A 15,894-nucleotide genomic window follows, 5' to 3' on the forward strand; every position below is an offset into this window, starting at 1 on the left:
GGAAATGTTTTGTTTCAAACAGTTTATAATGAAGAACATGGACGGTGAATCTAGTAACTATATGTCTTAAGTCGTACCCTTTGCACATCCAGTCTTTATAAACCATTGCATCAGTGGCATGAAAGTCTGTCCATATGTTGTTCTTCTTTAATTGTAGTTCTTGCAATAGTTGTTTGTATCCTGAAGTGGACTGTAGAGGCATTTGGTGCGGAAGTTCCTGTATGTAGAAAAGTTCCCTTGTAAAGTATGGGTTCTTGAAACATGTACGGCATTTAGCCAATGAAAGATTGTAATAAGTATTGACTTGGTGGACTGTCCGCCTCCATAGCATAACGGTTAGTGTTATTAGCAGCCGTCCTCGGAGGTCCGGGTTCGATTCCCGGTACTGCCAGAAATTTAAGAATGGCAGGAGGGCTGGTATGTGGTTGAAATGGTACATGGAGCTGGGGGTGTGACTGAAAAGAGCTGCAGCACCTTGGGATGTGGACACGAGTTAGTCCAGCTCCATGGCTAAATGGTTAGCATGCTGGAATTTGGTCCAGAGGGTCCAGGGTTCAATTCCCAGCTGGGTCAGAGATTTTAACCTTAAAATGGTTCATTCCCTTGGCTTGGGGACTGTGTGTTTGTGCTGTCCCCAAGATCCCTGCAACTCACACACCACACACAACACTATCCTCCACCACAATAACACGCAATTACCTACACATGGCAGATGCCGCCCACCCTCATCGGACGGTCTGCCTTACAAGGGCTGCACTCAGCTAGAAAGAGCCACACAAAATTATTATTATTATTATTATTATTATTATTATTATTATTATTATTATTATTATTATTATTATTATTATTATTACTACTACAACTACTAATTAGTGGTCTATAAGTTTAAAATTATTGCTGATAGATTAGTTTGAAGTCAAATAAATCAAACCATTATGGTTAAAATAATAAAACTAGTCCCATGCAAAACAATGTACATTGATTTCTTTAAGATTAGTGCCCATAAAGTAATTATAATTTTATTGATTACTTGTTGAAAAGCAATTTGTCATTATAATTGAGTAAAATGGAATGACCTGCATAATCAGAAACGTATCAGAAAGAAGAAGAAGAATTGAGTAAAATATTTCTCAGGTATCTGTAATTCAGATCAATTACTTTTTTCTTGTACTCTTCCCATTACTGTTTATAAGTTATATACAAAACAATTGAATAAAATTAGAAGTTTGTAAAATAAGCATTAAACTTTGCAAAGTAATCATGAATTCCTACTTTGTAAACTACTACAAAAATAATAATGTAATGTATAAAGAAGAAACCTTATCTGCTGGAGTTCCTCCGAGAGCATTCAATCTTTCAATCACTCATTCAATAAGGAATGCTCTCTCTCCAGCTGGTGGCTATCCGTGACTGGGAGAGAGGAGTGTTCACCCACTGGTGCATGCATGAATACAATACAATCAGGCAATTCATTCAGTCATTCAGTTAAATCATAATGTCTGTTGTAAGCTAACGATAACTCTGTTCAGACTCATAACATAAATAAATACTTGCACTAATACAAATTAATAAAGGTAAGATACACATTGTCCTAGACCAGGGACGGCAAACCTTTTCCAACTAGGGTGTCAATTAAGGTCTTTTTCATTATTTTTTACTGTCTAGTGTGCCACCAGTTATATTTATTTAACCAAGCTCGATAGCTGCAGTCGCTTAAGTGCGGCCAGTATCCAGTAATCGGGAGATAGTGGGTTCAAACCCCACTGTCAGCAGCCCTGAAGATGGTTTTCCGTGGTTTCCCATTTTCACACCAGGCAAATGCTGGGGTTGTACCTTAATTAAGACCACGGCCGCTTCCTTTCCCTCCCTAGGCCTTTCCCATCCCATCGTTGCCATAAGACCTATCTGTGTCGGTGCGACGTAAAGCAAAAAAAAAATTTAAATCATCATGAAAGCCCCTCATTTCACTTCATTTAGGTATAAAATTGCATTGCATATAAATCTATTCGAGTGAATGTTTCATGATTTTATTTTGCAAACATCACTGAAAATTACATATCAAAAAACAAGTAAATTTTATGAATAAGATATATTTTTGCTTTAAACTAATAAAATTTGTGAAAAATATGGCCATAGAATTAATTGTGACATACCTGATTTCACTAAATACCCAGCGTATGAATTTGACCCATATGTCAGTTTGTTTGTCTGACATTAACCTACCAACACACACAAGTTGAGTCCGCCAAACACTAGCGTCTGTGTTGTATCGTTCAGTTATCATGTCAACATTTGTGCCTGAAAAAGAACATTTGTGGCACACATTGCTTTTCTTATTTAATCAAAAGAAAAAGGCTGTGGAAAGTCATCGTTTGCTGGTAGAAACATATGGTGAACATGCTCCATCGGTTAGAACATGTGACACATGGTTTCAACAATTTAAACGCTGTGATTTCAATGTGAAAGACAGTGCACGCTCTGGTAGACCACAGAAGCGCGAAGACTCTTGAAGCCTGGCAAAACCGTTAATGCACAACACTGTTGCCAATAAATGATTAATTTAAATCACGCATTGATTGAAAGACAACCGGAATGGGCCAGAAGACATGGCAAAGTGATTTTGTTACACGACAATGCGCCGTCTCACACAGCAAAACCAGTGATAGACACCTTGAAATCGCTTGGGTGGGACATCCTTCCGCACCCACCTTCCTCCCCGACTTGGCACCATCTATCACCTCTTCGCATCAATGGGACACGCGCTCGCAAAGCAGCACTTCAGCAATTTCGAGGAGGTTGGAAAATGGCTTGGCAAATGGTTTGCCACAAAAGACGAGCAGTTTTTCTGGCACGGTATTCATAACTTACCTGAAAGATGGGTGAAGTGTGCAGAAGCCGATGGCCAATATTTTGATCAAACAAAAAATGAATTTCCCTTGAAAATTACGTGTTTTCTTTAGCACAAAAACCAGCAAAACTTATGCATACACCTGGTATTTCTTTATTAATTTTGTTAAAGTTTAATGTTAAAAATTACTATGTTAGAAGATTTTTGACCTATTTATTACATGTTAAAGACATTAAAAGTTGTTGGTATGTTGTAGGCATGTTATAGGTTCACCATCCCTGTCCTAGACTATATAACACTGTTAACGTCTAGGACAAAAATTAATAAAATCTTAGAAACTACAATTTAGAGACTGGGTTAAATGTGAATAGGCATAATTGTAATATTTAAGGTAGTAACAGACAAATTAATTGTAACAAGAAAATCCTGCCTGAATCAAAAATAATTTGGATTGCAATAAATTATTATCTCTCCCCAGTTCCTAGCAGTCTAGAACTAGGGGATGGGAGTATTCTATTAACAAGAAAGAGCCATTTTTCTAGCCACTTACAAGGTACTTGATTCCTTAAAATGTGAAGAGTGTGTTACCTGTTAGCAAGGAGCCACTAGAACACACGCATTGCCTCACTCTTGTCTGAAACTGCTGTGTTACACTTAGCTGAAAAGACAGCCAATTAAACATAATAGGATTTGTCTTCTCTACCTAGGAGCACACCTGTGTTACATAAGACATGACATCAGCCAGTCTTGTAGCAACTCTCAAACAAGTATTGCTGTTTATTACTAAACCTAATAATAACTTTAACTTCTTATGAGATAAGCTGACAGAGGCAGTCAGGTTGTAAGATCTGACACTGTTTACAGAGAATGTGCTATATTTGTGTTCTGTAGCAGCATTGAAGTAGGGGTTGTGAAAGGAAATAAAACCAGTCCTAATTTCCCTACAAACATTGTTGCTGTAGCCTCTGCAAAAACTAATTTTGAGTAATATATTTATAAACTACATGCAAAAGAAACCATATGGTATCAGTATTATACCTGAAAAAGGAGTGATATGTTTTGGTCTTAAAAGAACATCATTAGATTCTATCAAACTCACCCTCAAATATTTAGAAATGTATACACATTATGTTTATTTCTGTTTAAATACTTGAAATCTGGAACTTATCTTAATGACTTCCCCTTTTCTCTCCTTCCAAGCATAGATGGACAATACAAATTATTCAGCCAGTCAGGCAAGTGGATTTGTCAATTTTCATGATTTTAATTTTGGCCCCCATTCAGCATAGCAGGTGAGGTACCTGGGCGGGGTACTCGTCCTCCTCCCCAGATGTATCCCCGACCCAAAGTCTCATGCTGAGTCTGAGGGGAAAACCAACCCTGGAGGGTTTGTATATTTTTCTTTTAAGATTTATGGGATATGATTGAAAACATCTTTAAAAGAATTAAATTTTAAAAAAGTATTTAGAAAAACGTTTAATTTAATAAACATGTTACGTTACAAACCAGTTGAGGTTCGGTAAAACTTCTGTTGACCATTCACAAAATATAGGTTAGAGATTCAACATGGCACAGCTCAGACGACGTCATAAGTAATTAACAAGGGTTGCCAATGTTGAAGAGTTAAGAGAATAGTCCATTAGCATTCAGTGCTGTTTGTGCTTGTAATTCTGATGACTGAACAAGCCAATTCTAGCGTGAAACATGAGTCCACGCACATTGCACTTGATGGATGGGGGAAGACGAGGAGTGTGCATGCCTGTCATTTAACTTCTTTTTACCTGTGACGCTGTTGTTCAAACAGTTCAACAGCAGTAGAGAAGGTTTACTGTTTACAAGTATGTCCGAGGTTTGAGGGTTGATGTTTGTGACCTTCATGGTCTTTATAATGCTTCAAAGGGGCAGCATGGTGTCTTGTGCCTGAGGAAAGTTCACCATAAAGGAATTGGCAGGGAAACCTTCCCAGTCCACTGAAGCCAAAGGCTAATGATAGAGCCTTCTATACTGTTCAGGCATGCTTTCTCAAGAACTCCCAAAATAGAAAACATGGTTCTCCCATTTGATATTTAAGATTGAACGACAGAGCTCCTATCATGTGTGCTCACAGAGCTGCCCATTTGGTGAAAATAAGAAAACTGCACAGTTTGAAATAGTTGCTATATCACAATAACTTTCCTTTTGGTCACATTTTAGCTGAACTCCACGAGATGCTAGAGGCCTGTTGGCCACTACCAGAAGCTTATGCCCCCAGCCTCCTTTGCTTGCCCCCACACCGTATCCTAACCTATTCAGACCAATGATGTAAAAGAGAGGGTGTATAAGTCTCTGGTAAGACCCCAGTTAGAGAACGGTTCCAGTGTATGGGATGGACACAAGAATGACATTATGTGAGAACTAGAAAAGATTAAAATAAAAGCAGCAAAATTTGTTATTGGTGATTTTTGAAGAAAAAAAAAGTTACAAAGGTGCAAACTTTGGGCTGGGAAGACTTGAGAGTAAAGAGATAAGCTGCTTGACTAAGCAGTATGTCCAAACCCAGAAGGGTATATAAAAGTACTAAAATGAAGTGACACCAGGGGCGATTTCTCCAAGCATGCTGCTTGCTGTGCAAGCGCAATATTTTTCTTAAGCAGGAGAGTTTAAAAAAAATTACAATATGTACCATATCTGTAATAGATCTGCATTATAGAAATTGCATGTTGCATATACCTTGGCGAGTCCAGCGAGGCTTGCTCGTGTCTTAGGAGCTTCAGCGGAGCTGTCGACACAGCAAGAACAAGAAATTTATGCGCGCGCAGGTTTCTTCTCTCCAAGGTCGGTTGCAAGCTGTAACGTTTGTTATGTGTAGTTGCAAGCTCTGGTCTGAGAGCAACAGATCTAGTGTGTTGTCAGTGAGTAGTGTACTGTAAGTTCCTGATCATCTATTCTGAATGATTTGATGTGCTGCAATGGGTTCCGAACTGTGCATTATTGACAGCTTATCAAATCCATTTTCTCGGAGGACTATCCAAGAGAAAAGACATTATTAAGAATGGCAGGCCCTGTCTGGCGCTGCCAGATTTAAAGACACAGCACAGGGAGAAAAATAGAGAATATGTACGTTTGTTCTCTGTATCTCAATATAATAATACTCACTGGTTGACAGGGTCAAAGAAACTGAATAGACTGTTTTGCTGGCCGTGTTTACTATTTTCTGCTGATAATGGTGTATGGTGTAAAAGTGGCTTTGTGACAATTTGAACACCTTGACACTGTCCATTACAAGACATGAGAAATCTGCAAATGATATGAAGTGTTTCTTGCAGTTAAATAGCTTTGGGCATACAAGGATCGACCACCAGCTAGATGAACAGAAACGCATCAGTGACCAACTTCATAATGAAAAGGTAAAGAAAAATCGTGACATACTTAAACGACTGTGTGTTTTTTTTAGCAAAACAGGAACTACCATTTTGCAGACATGATGAGTCTGCAGCTTCTGTAAACAGAGGAAATTACATCGAAATTCTACAAATTATAAGTGAATATGATCCTCTTCCGGCAGCTCATCTGAAAGACTCCACCATTTTTAGAGGGACGTCGTCTGCAATCCAAAATGATTTAATAGCAGAAATAAGTTCAGTAATTGTGAGAAGAATAAAGGAGGAGCTTAAACAAGCAACTTGTGTGGCAATAATGTTGGACGAAACGTCTGATGTTATTAATAAGTCACAACTCTCTACTTTACTCCGTTTTGTAGATGAAAGTGGTGAAATTCAAGAGAGGTTTCTTGGTTTTGATGACGTTAGTAAAGATCGCACTGCTCAAGCCCTCTTAAATCATGTTTGTGCTATTTTAAAAGAATTCAGTTGTGAGGAAAAGATTGTGGCTCAAACATATGACGGTGCTGCTGTCTTAGCCGGTCATGTGAATGGGCTTAATAAATTACTTCAAGACCAGTATCCATATGAGACATTTGTGCATTGTTATAGCTACCTATTGAATTTAACACTACAGCAGTCTGCTTCAAAAATCAAAGAATGTACAATTTTCTTCCAAACAATGTCAGGACTTGCTGCTTTTTTTCAAAGTCTACAAAGAGAACAGCTTCTCTTCGAGATTTTGTTCAGAAGAAGTTGCCAACAGTAGCACCAATGAGATGGAATTTCGCTTCACGTCTTATTAATACTGTGAAGGAATATTATGATACGCTGGTGAAATTCTTTCAACATGTACAGAATACTTCAGATGACTGGGATGAAGACACTACATTGAAAGCATAAGGATTTTTGTTCTTCTTACTTAAGTTCAACACTAGATTTCTGCTGGCAGTGTTCTCCAAGATTTTTTCATTCTCTGATACTGTGTTCAATATTTTACAAACAAAACGTCTGGATATTCAGTACTGTGGCAAGAAGGTTGAGGAGCTTTTTAAATGACCAGTCAAATCATCAATCAATCAATCGGTACTGATCTGCATTTAGGGCAGTCGCCCAGGTGGCAGATTCCCTATTTGTTGTTTTCCTAGCCTTTTCCTAAATGATTTCAAAGAAATTGGAAATTTATTGAACATCCCTCTTGGTAAGTTATTCCAATCCCTAACTCCCCTTCCTATAAATGAATATTTGCCCCAGTTTGTCCTCTTGAATTCCAACTTTATCTTCATATTGTGATCTTTCCTACTTTTATAAACGCCATTCAAACTTATTCGTCTACTAATGTCATTCCACGCCATCTCTCCGCTGACAGCCCGGAACATACCACTTAGTCGAGCAGCTCTTCTTCTTTCTCTCAATTCTTCCCAACCCAAACATTGCAACATTTTTGTAACGCTACTCTTTTGTCGGAAATCGCCCAGAACAAATCGAGCTGCTTTTCTTTGGATTTTTTCCAGTTCTTGAATCAGGTAATCCTGGTGAGGGTCCCATACACTGGAACCATACTCTAGTTGGGGTCTTACCAGAGACTTATATGCCCTCTCCTTTACATCCTTACTACAACCCCTAAACACCCTCATAACCATGTGCAGAGATCTGTACCCTTTATTTACAATCCCATTTATGTGATTACCCCAATGAAGATCTTTCCTTATATTAGCACCTAGATACTTACAATGATCCCCAAAAGGAACTTTCACCCCATCAACGCAGTAATTAAAACTGAGAGGACTTTTCCTACTTGTAAAACTCACAACCTGACTTTTAACCCCGTTTATCAACATACCATTGCCTGCTGTCCATCTCACAACATTTTCGAGGTCACGTTGCAGTTGCTCACAATCTTGTAACTTATTTATCACTCTATAGAGAATAACATCATCCGCAAAAAGCCTTACCTCCGATTCCACTCCTTTACTCATATCATTTACATATATAAGAAAACATAAAGGTCCGATAATACTGCCTTGAGGAATTCCCCTCTTAATTTTTACAGGGTCAGATAAAGCTTCACCTACTCTAATTCTCTGAGATCTATTTTCTAGAAATATAGCAACCCATTCAGTCACTCTTTTGTCTAGTCCAATTGCACTCATTTTTGCCAGTAGTCTCCCATGATCCACCCTATCAAATGCTTTAGACAGGTCAATCGCGATACAGTCCATTTGACCTCCTGAATCCAAGATATCTGCTATATCTTGCTGGAATCCTACAAGTTGAGCTTCAGTGGAATAACCTTTCCTAAAACCGAATTGCCTTCTATCGAACCAGTTATTAATTTCACAAACATGTCTAATATAATCAGAAAGAATGCCTTCCCAAAGCTTACATACAATGCATGTCAAACTTACTGGCCTGTAATTTTCAGCTTTATGTCTATCACCCTTTCCTTTATACACAGGGGCAACTATAGCAACTCTCCATTCATCTGGTATAGCTCCTCCGACCAAACAATAATCAAATAAGTACTTCAGATATGGTACTATATCCCAACCCATTGTCTTTAGTATATCCCCAGAAATCTGATCAATTCCAGTCGCTTTTCTAGTTTTTAACTTTTGTATCTTATTGTAAATGTCATTGTTATCATATGTAAATTTTATTTCTTCTTTGGCTTTAGTCTCCTCCTCTATCTCGACATTATCCTTGTAACCAACAATCTTTACATACTGCTGACTGAATACTTCTGCCTTTTGAAGATCCTCACATACACACTCCCCTTGTTCATTAATTATTCCTGGAATGTCCTTCTTGGAACCTGTTTCTGCCATAAAATACCTATACATACCCTTCCATTTTTCACTAAAATTCGTATGACTGCCAATTATGCTTGCCATCATATTATCCTTAGCTGCCTTCTTTGCTTGATTCAATTTTCTAGTAAGTTCCTTCAATTTCTCCTTACTTCCACAGCCATTTCTAACTCTATTTCTTTCCAGTCTGCACCTCCTTCTTAGTCTCTTTACTTCTCTATTATAATAAGGTGGGTCTTTACCATTCCTTACCACCCTTAATGGTACAAACCTATTTTCGCATTCCTCAACAATTTCTTTAAACCCATCCCAGAGTCTGTTTACATTTATATTTACCGTTTTCCACCGATCATAGCTACTTTTTAGAAACTGCCTCATGCCTGCTTTATCAGCCATGTGGTACTGCCTAACAGTCCTACTTTTAAGACCTTCCTTTCTATCACATTTATTTTTAACTACCACAAAAACAGCTTCATGATCACTAATACCATCTATTACTTCAGTTTCCCTATAGAGCTCATCTGGTTTTATCAGCACGACATCCAGGATATTTTTCCCTCTGGTTGGTTCCATCACTTTCTGAATCAGCTGTCCTTCCCATATTAACTTATTTGCCATGAGATGAAAATTTTGATAGTTTGTATGGACATGTTGATACTGAAATTGATGTTTATGGAGAACAGTCGTGTTCTAAAAATCAAAGAATTAGTGATGGACCAGAAAAATCAAAATACAAACGTCTATTGAATGAAATTATTGACAATGTACTTGTCCAAATTGGAGAGCGTTTTAAATGCATAAAGAAATTTGTGTTCTTCTCGCTGTTGGATTGTGATTTGCTTGAGAAGCACAGAAATAGGTTTCCAGACAGTGATGTTACTGCCCTAGAAAAGACCTATGGGTCATTTTTCGACATTGTTTGCTTAAAAACCGAATTAAGTGTGATGTATTCATCTTCTGATTTTAAAGAGAAAAGTGTTTCAGACTTAATGCAGTTTATGCATACTAACAAATTGTTCATGGGTATGCCAGAAATTTTCAAGCTCATTACACTTGTAGCAACAATTCCTGCTACTACGTCCTCTGCAGAACATTCTTTTTCAACACTGAGATGCATTAATACATATTGCAGATCGACTCAAGGTCAGGAAAGGCTATCATCATTAGCTATGTTGTCGATTGAAAAAGGATTGCTTACAAAAATTAGATTACAGTCCTCTTTCTATGATGAAGTTATTGATGGTTTTGTAAAGAGAAGCCGCAGAGTAGAGTTTGTTTTTAAGTAGGAAGATCTAATAAATAGTTGTAATTTTCTGTGTACATAGTTTGACGTTTACTTGTTTAAATTATATAATCACTGGCTTGTCATGATTTGTTAATAATTATAAAATGTGTCTGATTGTTATTCTTTTGGCCATTCTTGAAGGTGTGATGTAACCAGTTTGAATGCATGTTCATGTAACCGATGATTAAAATGTTCATGTGATTTAGTGATTATTGGGTTTATAAATTTTATTCATTCAGAACTATGCATGTCCCACCCCACCAACTTTCACGAATGGAAGAGCAAGCCTGACTTTCATGACCAGCATTCGCCCCTGAGTGACACCATGATTAGCTGATTCAAGTCCCACTGGTCGAAAAGATTTCACCATCAGAATGTTGGCCAGCAGGGTAGGAGAGGTGGTGGTATACAATTTCTTATCACTAGATTGTGTGCCAAAAACCTCGATTCACTTCCAAACTTCTCCACACTGTTCATATGGAGTGAGTTCATATGACGATTTCGATGGTGATTGTCCATTGGATGGGGGCGTAAAGCCTTGAGCAGACTCCTTCTTGTTGCTACACAACAGGAGTAGGCTATATGCTGGAACTGGATTTCACCCTCTCTGTTCCTACTATCATGTATCACTTCATTCAGTTGATCTCCTTAACTCTTCTGATAAGGTTGATGCTAGGAAGGGCATTCGATCGTAAAAACTTGCTACGAAGATTTATCTGACTTCATACCAGACCCCATAGAGAAATGGAACAAGGGTTGTACATACACTAAAATGAAGATCTTCCTATTTTTATAAAAATCTAGGGAAAAAAAGGTTTTTATGGTCATTCCTCTGATGCATCGGTCTTATCTTCCTTATCTAGTACAGGGCATGTAACTTTCTTTTTTGCGTAAAGAAATATTACATTTATTTCATGTAATAATAACTAGGTATAAATTCAGCACACCAGAAGGAGATGGGATGGTTGTGGTTAAGTTTGGCAGCTGAGGGTTAATTCACACACAGTCGCTTGCAGACTGAATGCTGAGAGGCCTACCAGACTATAATATAGGTGGCAACTGATATTGAGGAATACACATTTAGGCTATGAATTACCTGGAATAATGTACCTCCTTTCAATGCAAAGAAACCTCTCCTTGTTCATATCACCAGAAACTTCTAACGAGAATCCAAACATAATGTATGCACATTTATCTTTCAAAATAAGAGAAATCACTTACCTCTAAATGAGAGAAGAGACAGATACTTCTGCAGCATCACATTAGGGTACTGTTGATTCAAAAGTGAAGAACTAACAATCCAGAGTAAACAATGAAGATAACAATATTGTTTGAAAATCCCACAATTACTGCCAACATTAACACAGAGTTACTTGTGAGAAGTGCAACAGTAATACGAATGAAGAATCTTAGTTCCTGTTTTCCTTTTTTGATATTGTAGATTACCATTACTTTCATTTAGGAATGAGGTGTTTGAGTGCAGTGTTAATATTACTTTGTTACAAATTCATATATTTCAACAGTTCCATGTGAAGTTAAGACTTGTTTATATTTTTCTAGTTTGAACCATTTATTCTTTTCCCTACTCCTTTCTTTTTTACTATTTGTAGTTCAACAATTCATATAAATAATTTTCCATACCTGTTTAACATGTGCTGCTTTTAAATTACATCATAATAGCCCTTTGAGCACCGCGTGCTATTACCGTTTTCCTACCACTGAGCGCCAAGGCCATTTTCCGTTTTTTGCAAACGTTTGTTTGATCACTCACAGTTCAGATGTTATTGTAGGTAGACACTTCAAATTTTTGTTATTTTTTAATTAATATGATTGCCTATTCAGGTAGCAGGTAGGGACCCTCTTCGGAGGTAGCCCTGCCCAGGGATTGGCGCCCCTGCCTATGTGAGTCCCAGAGCACACTGACCCGGTGTGTAGCATCTGGTAAGGTTCCCAGCTCAGGGTTACGAGTGAAGCCCTCAACGGAATCTACAGCAGAGAAGATGGACTTCTGAATGGTGGAGATTGCGGAAGAGGCAGCCCAGTGCTTAGGGAATAATATAAGTACACTTGGCATCAGCAGCGTCTGTTTCCCATGTCAGGGGCGGCTGCAAGGGCGTCTGTTCCCCATGTAAGGGGCGGCCTAAATAATTGCTGGCAGTAGCTCTAAAATGCCTTTGGGACTGGCGACCCCATTGTAATCAACGCTCCTGAATAAGATTCGGAGTGGCCAACCCTGAAGGCGTTTAGTCTTCACCCCTAGTAAATTTCTTTACTAGTTCGCATACGATGATAAACAACGACGCAGATGTCACTACCCCAGGGAGTATCCAACCTCCCATCACCAATGGTGGCGCATTCAGGCCTTCGGATTCTGGGGAGCCTGACCTCATCGTGCGGGGAAAGTCGGAGTTCCCCAATATCACCAGCCTATTGAGACCCAAAACTGTCACACACTTTGGAACCATCAATATTCAAACCCTCTGTAAGACCGGAAAACTCAAGCAATTGACGGACATCCTGCATAAGCGCAAAATTGCAGTAACAGCAGTCCAAGAAACCCAATTTACTGATGATGTGGCTTTTGAGTCAGAAGGTTATAGAGCAAATCAAGGGGAAACCAGCATCTAAGAACACACATGGCTCCAGCGTTTTTGGTACAGCTTTTTTAGTACGACGTGATATAATGGATTCTGTCATCGGATTTACATCAGCTAGCGAACGCATCTCTGTGTTATCTCTAAGATGTGGCAACAAGAGATACTCTATTGTAAATGCACATGCTCCAGTTAATGATGACAATAAGAAGAACCCTGAAAAGGTCGAAAGTTTCTGGCAGATACTAGAAGACGAGATCGGTAAGATCCCCGGTCACCATGTCAAAATACTCGTAGGTGACTTCAATACTCAACTGGGAAAAGAACGACAGTACCAAGATATACTGGGGCCTTACACAGCACATAGACGAACAAACACTAACAGCAAGCGCTTAATTGAACTGTGTAGATTACATCAGTTGAAGATCATGTCCACAGTTTTCCCCAGAAAGCCAAAATACCAGACCACCTGGCAATCACCGAACGCAGCTATAGGATCATTTCAAATCGATCATATTGCAATCAGTGTAAAATGCAGGAAAGAGATCATGAATGTCAGAGTTCGTAAAGGATGGAATGTTGATTCTGATCATTTCTTCACACAAATAAAGACCAGATTACTGCCCAAACGAAATATACCTTCTACCACAGTTCCACCAAGGATTGATCCCCAATTCCTGTCGGAGAATAAAGAACATTTTGCAACCGACATCTTGCAAAAAGATATGAAAGACTGGAACCAACTGAAGTTCACCATATGCGAAACGACCAATAACCTCGGACAACCTCGAAGGAAGAGACGACATAGATGGTGGAATACTGAATGCGATCTTGCAGTGGACGAAGTGGTACTCGACTAAACGAAAGGAAGACTGGGAGAATTTCAGAATGATGCGGAAACTGTCGAGTAAGACCATCAGACGTGTGAAAAGATCTTACGATCGGTCAAGACTGGAGAAGTTAGATGAAGAATTCAAAATGTACAACACCAGAAACTTTTATCGGGCCTTCAAAGAGGAATTTTTGGGTTATAAACCACTTTTGGCAAACCACCTTGAGCAGCTGCTCAATTGCGAAGATCCTCCAGAGATAAACCTCCCATCTAACCCACCAACAATGCAGAGCAAGTTGCTAATGCCATTGGACATCTTAAGAACTGAAAAGCACCCGGGGAAGATGGCATCATTGCAGAAGCTCTAAAAGCAGGTGGAAATACGATCACAGAGGCCATACACCAGATCTTGATCGACTGCTGGGAGACTGGCAGGATCCCTGATGACTGGAAATCAGCTATCATACACCCTTTACATAAAAAAGGTGACCGCAGTGATGTCAACAACTACCGAGGGATATCTCTGCTGTCAGTAGCATACAAAGTGCTGTCAAGGAGTTTACTGGACAATGTAGAAAGCCAATGTGATCGAACGATTGGTGAATATCAAGGAGGATTTTGGCGGGGACGGTCTTGTACTGAGCAGATTTTCAACCTAAAAACCATTCTCCAACTAAAACAAGTACCGAGTATGAACATCGCTGTGGTTTTCGTCGACTTTAAAAAAGCTTATGATTCCATCGACCGCCAGACACTCTTCTCCGTACTGCAAGAACGAGGTGTTGATTACAACACACGCACCCTCATCCAACAGACTCTTACGGATACAACATCTAAGGTGAAGTTGAGGGGAGAACTATCTCGGAGTTTCAAGATAAAAACTGGAGTATGACAGGGTGATGGCCTCTCACCCATTCTGTTTAATCTAGTGCTTGATAAAGTCATCAAGAACTGGGAATGTACACTGAGGAATCTAGAAATCAAACCAGTTGCCATTGGAGCCGGGACCCGAAAGATTGAGATCAGGCGCCTAGCATTCGCAGATGACATTGCAATCATAACCAACAACTCTAAGGATGCTGTCATTGCTATTGAAGCCCTGCACGAGATAGCGGTGAAGGCTGAATTACACATATCGTATGACAAAACTAAGTACTTTGAGACTCGGCATCCCGGAAACCCCCCTTTGACGACCATACATGGAACGATTGGGAAAGTAAATCGCTTGCGCTATCTTGGTGAATGGGTCCACCCCATCCTAGAAAGGTGTAACAAACTCAATGCAGCGTACCAACTATCCCACAACCATTATAATAAGAGGTGCATTTCGAAAAATGCTAAGATCTGTCATTACAAAACTGTTGTCAGACCACAGTTTTTGTACGCCTCAGAGACCCTCCTGATGAACAAAAAAGGCACCATAGATGATCTAGAGAAAGCCGAAAGACGTATCCTCAGGAAAATTCATGGACCGAGATTGCTCCCAGATGGAACCTACAGACTTAAATCGAACTCTGAGCTGTATCGACAGTTAGAATCAGCCAATACCAGCATGCGACGTAGGAGGCTTAAGTTCTACGGACACCTACAACGAATGGACAGCAACAGGCTTTAATGGTTAAAAGCTACAAGACTGGAAGCTTGTGGCTTAATGAAGTACAGAAGGACTTGGATTCGGCTGGGATTTCAGATATTGATATAGAAGATCGTTCCAAATTTTGTGCTATGATACAGTCTTGGACCCCACCACCTATAGTTCCTAGAAGTCGGAAGCCCCTTTCACAGGAGAGGAAGGAGAAATTATCAGCAGGGCTCAAGAGATGTTGGGAACAAAGAAGAGCATCGAGGAAGAACTAGTCACCAGCGCTCCTTAGTGGGCTTAAATCAATAATTAAATTAATGATTGCCTATATGAATTGGTAATACAAATTTTAGTGAAAAATGGAAGGGTATGTATAGGTACTTTAAGGCAGAAACAGGTTCAAAGAAGGACATTCCAGGAATCATTAATGAACAAGAGGAGTGTGTATGCGAGGATCTTCAAAAGGCAGAAGTATTCAGTCAGCAGTATGTAAACATTGTTGGTTACAAGGATAATGTCCAGATAGGGGAGGTGAGAAATACTAAAGAAGTATTAAAATTTACCTATGATAACAATGACATTTA

The 15,894-nt window shown here is 39.1% G+C and overlaps 1 protein-coding gene across 2 annotated transcripts in view; it reads right to left on the reverse strand.

Moving 5' to 3' along the window:
• The window catches only part of CAH9 (Carbonic anhydrase 9), a 66,280-nt gene extending 62,754 nt beyond the window's left edge, over positions 1 to 3,526 (reverse strand). Inside the window, exon 1 of one of the 2 annotated variants that reach the window (XM_067138757.2) lies at positions 3,437 to 3,526. The gene's annotated coding sequence lies outside the window, so the exon portion shown is untranslated. Of the gene's footprint in view, positions 1 to 3,398 lie in introns of both variants that reach the window. The other variant, XM_067138759.2, reaches the window with a different exon arrangement.
• Between the last annotated feature and the right edge of the window lie 12,368 nt (positions 3,527 to 15,894).

This window comes from Anabrus simplex, chromosome 1, assembly GCF_040414725.1.
Source record: "Anabrus simplex isolate iqAnaSimp1 chromosome 1, ASM4041472v1, whole genome shotgun sequence".
NCBI lineage: Eukaryota > Metazoa > Arthropoda > Insecta > Orthoptera > Tettigoniidae > Anabrus > Anabrus simplex.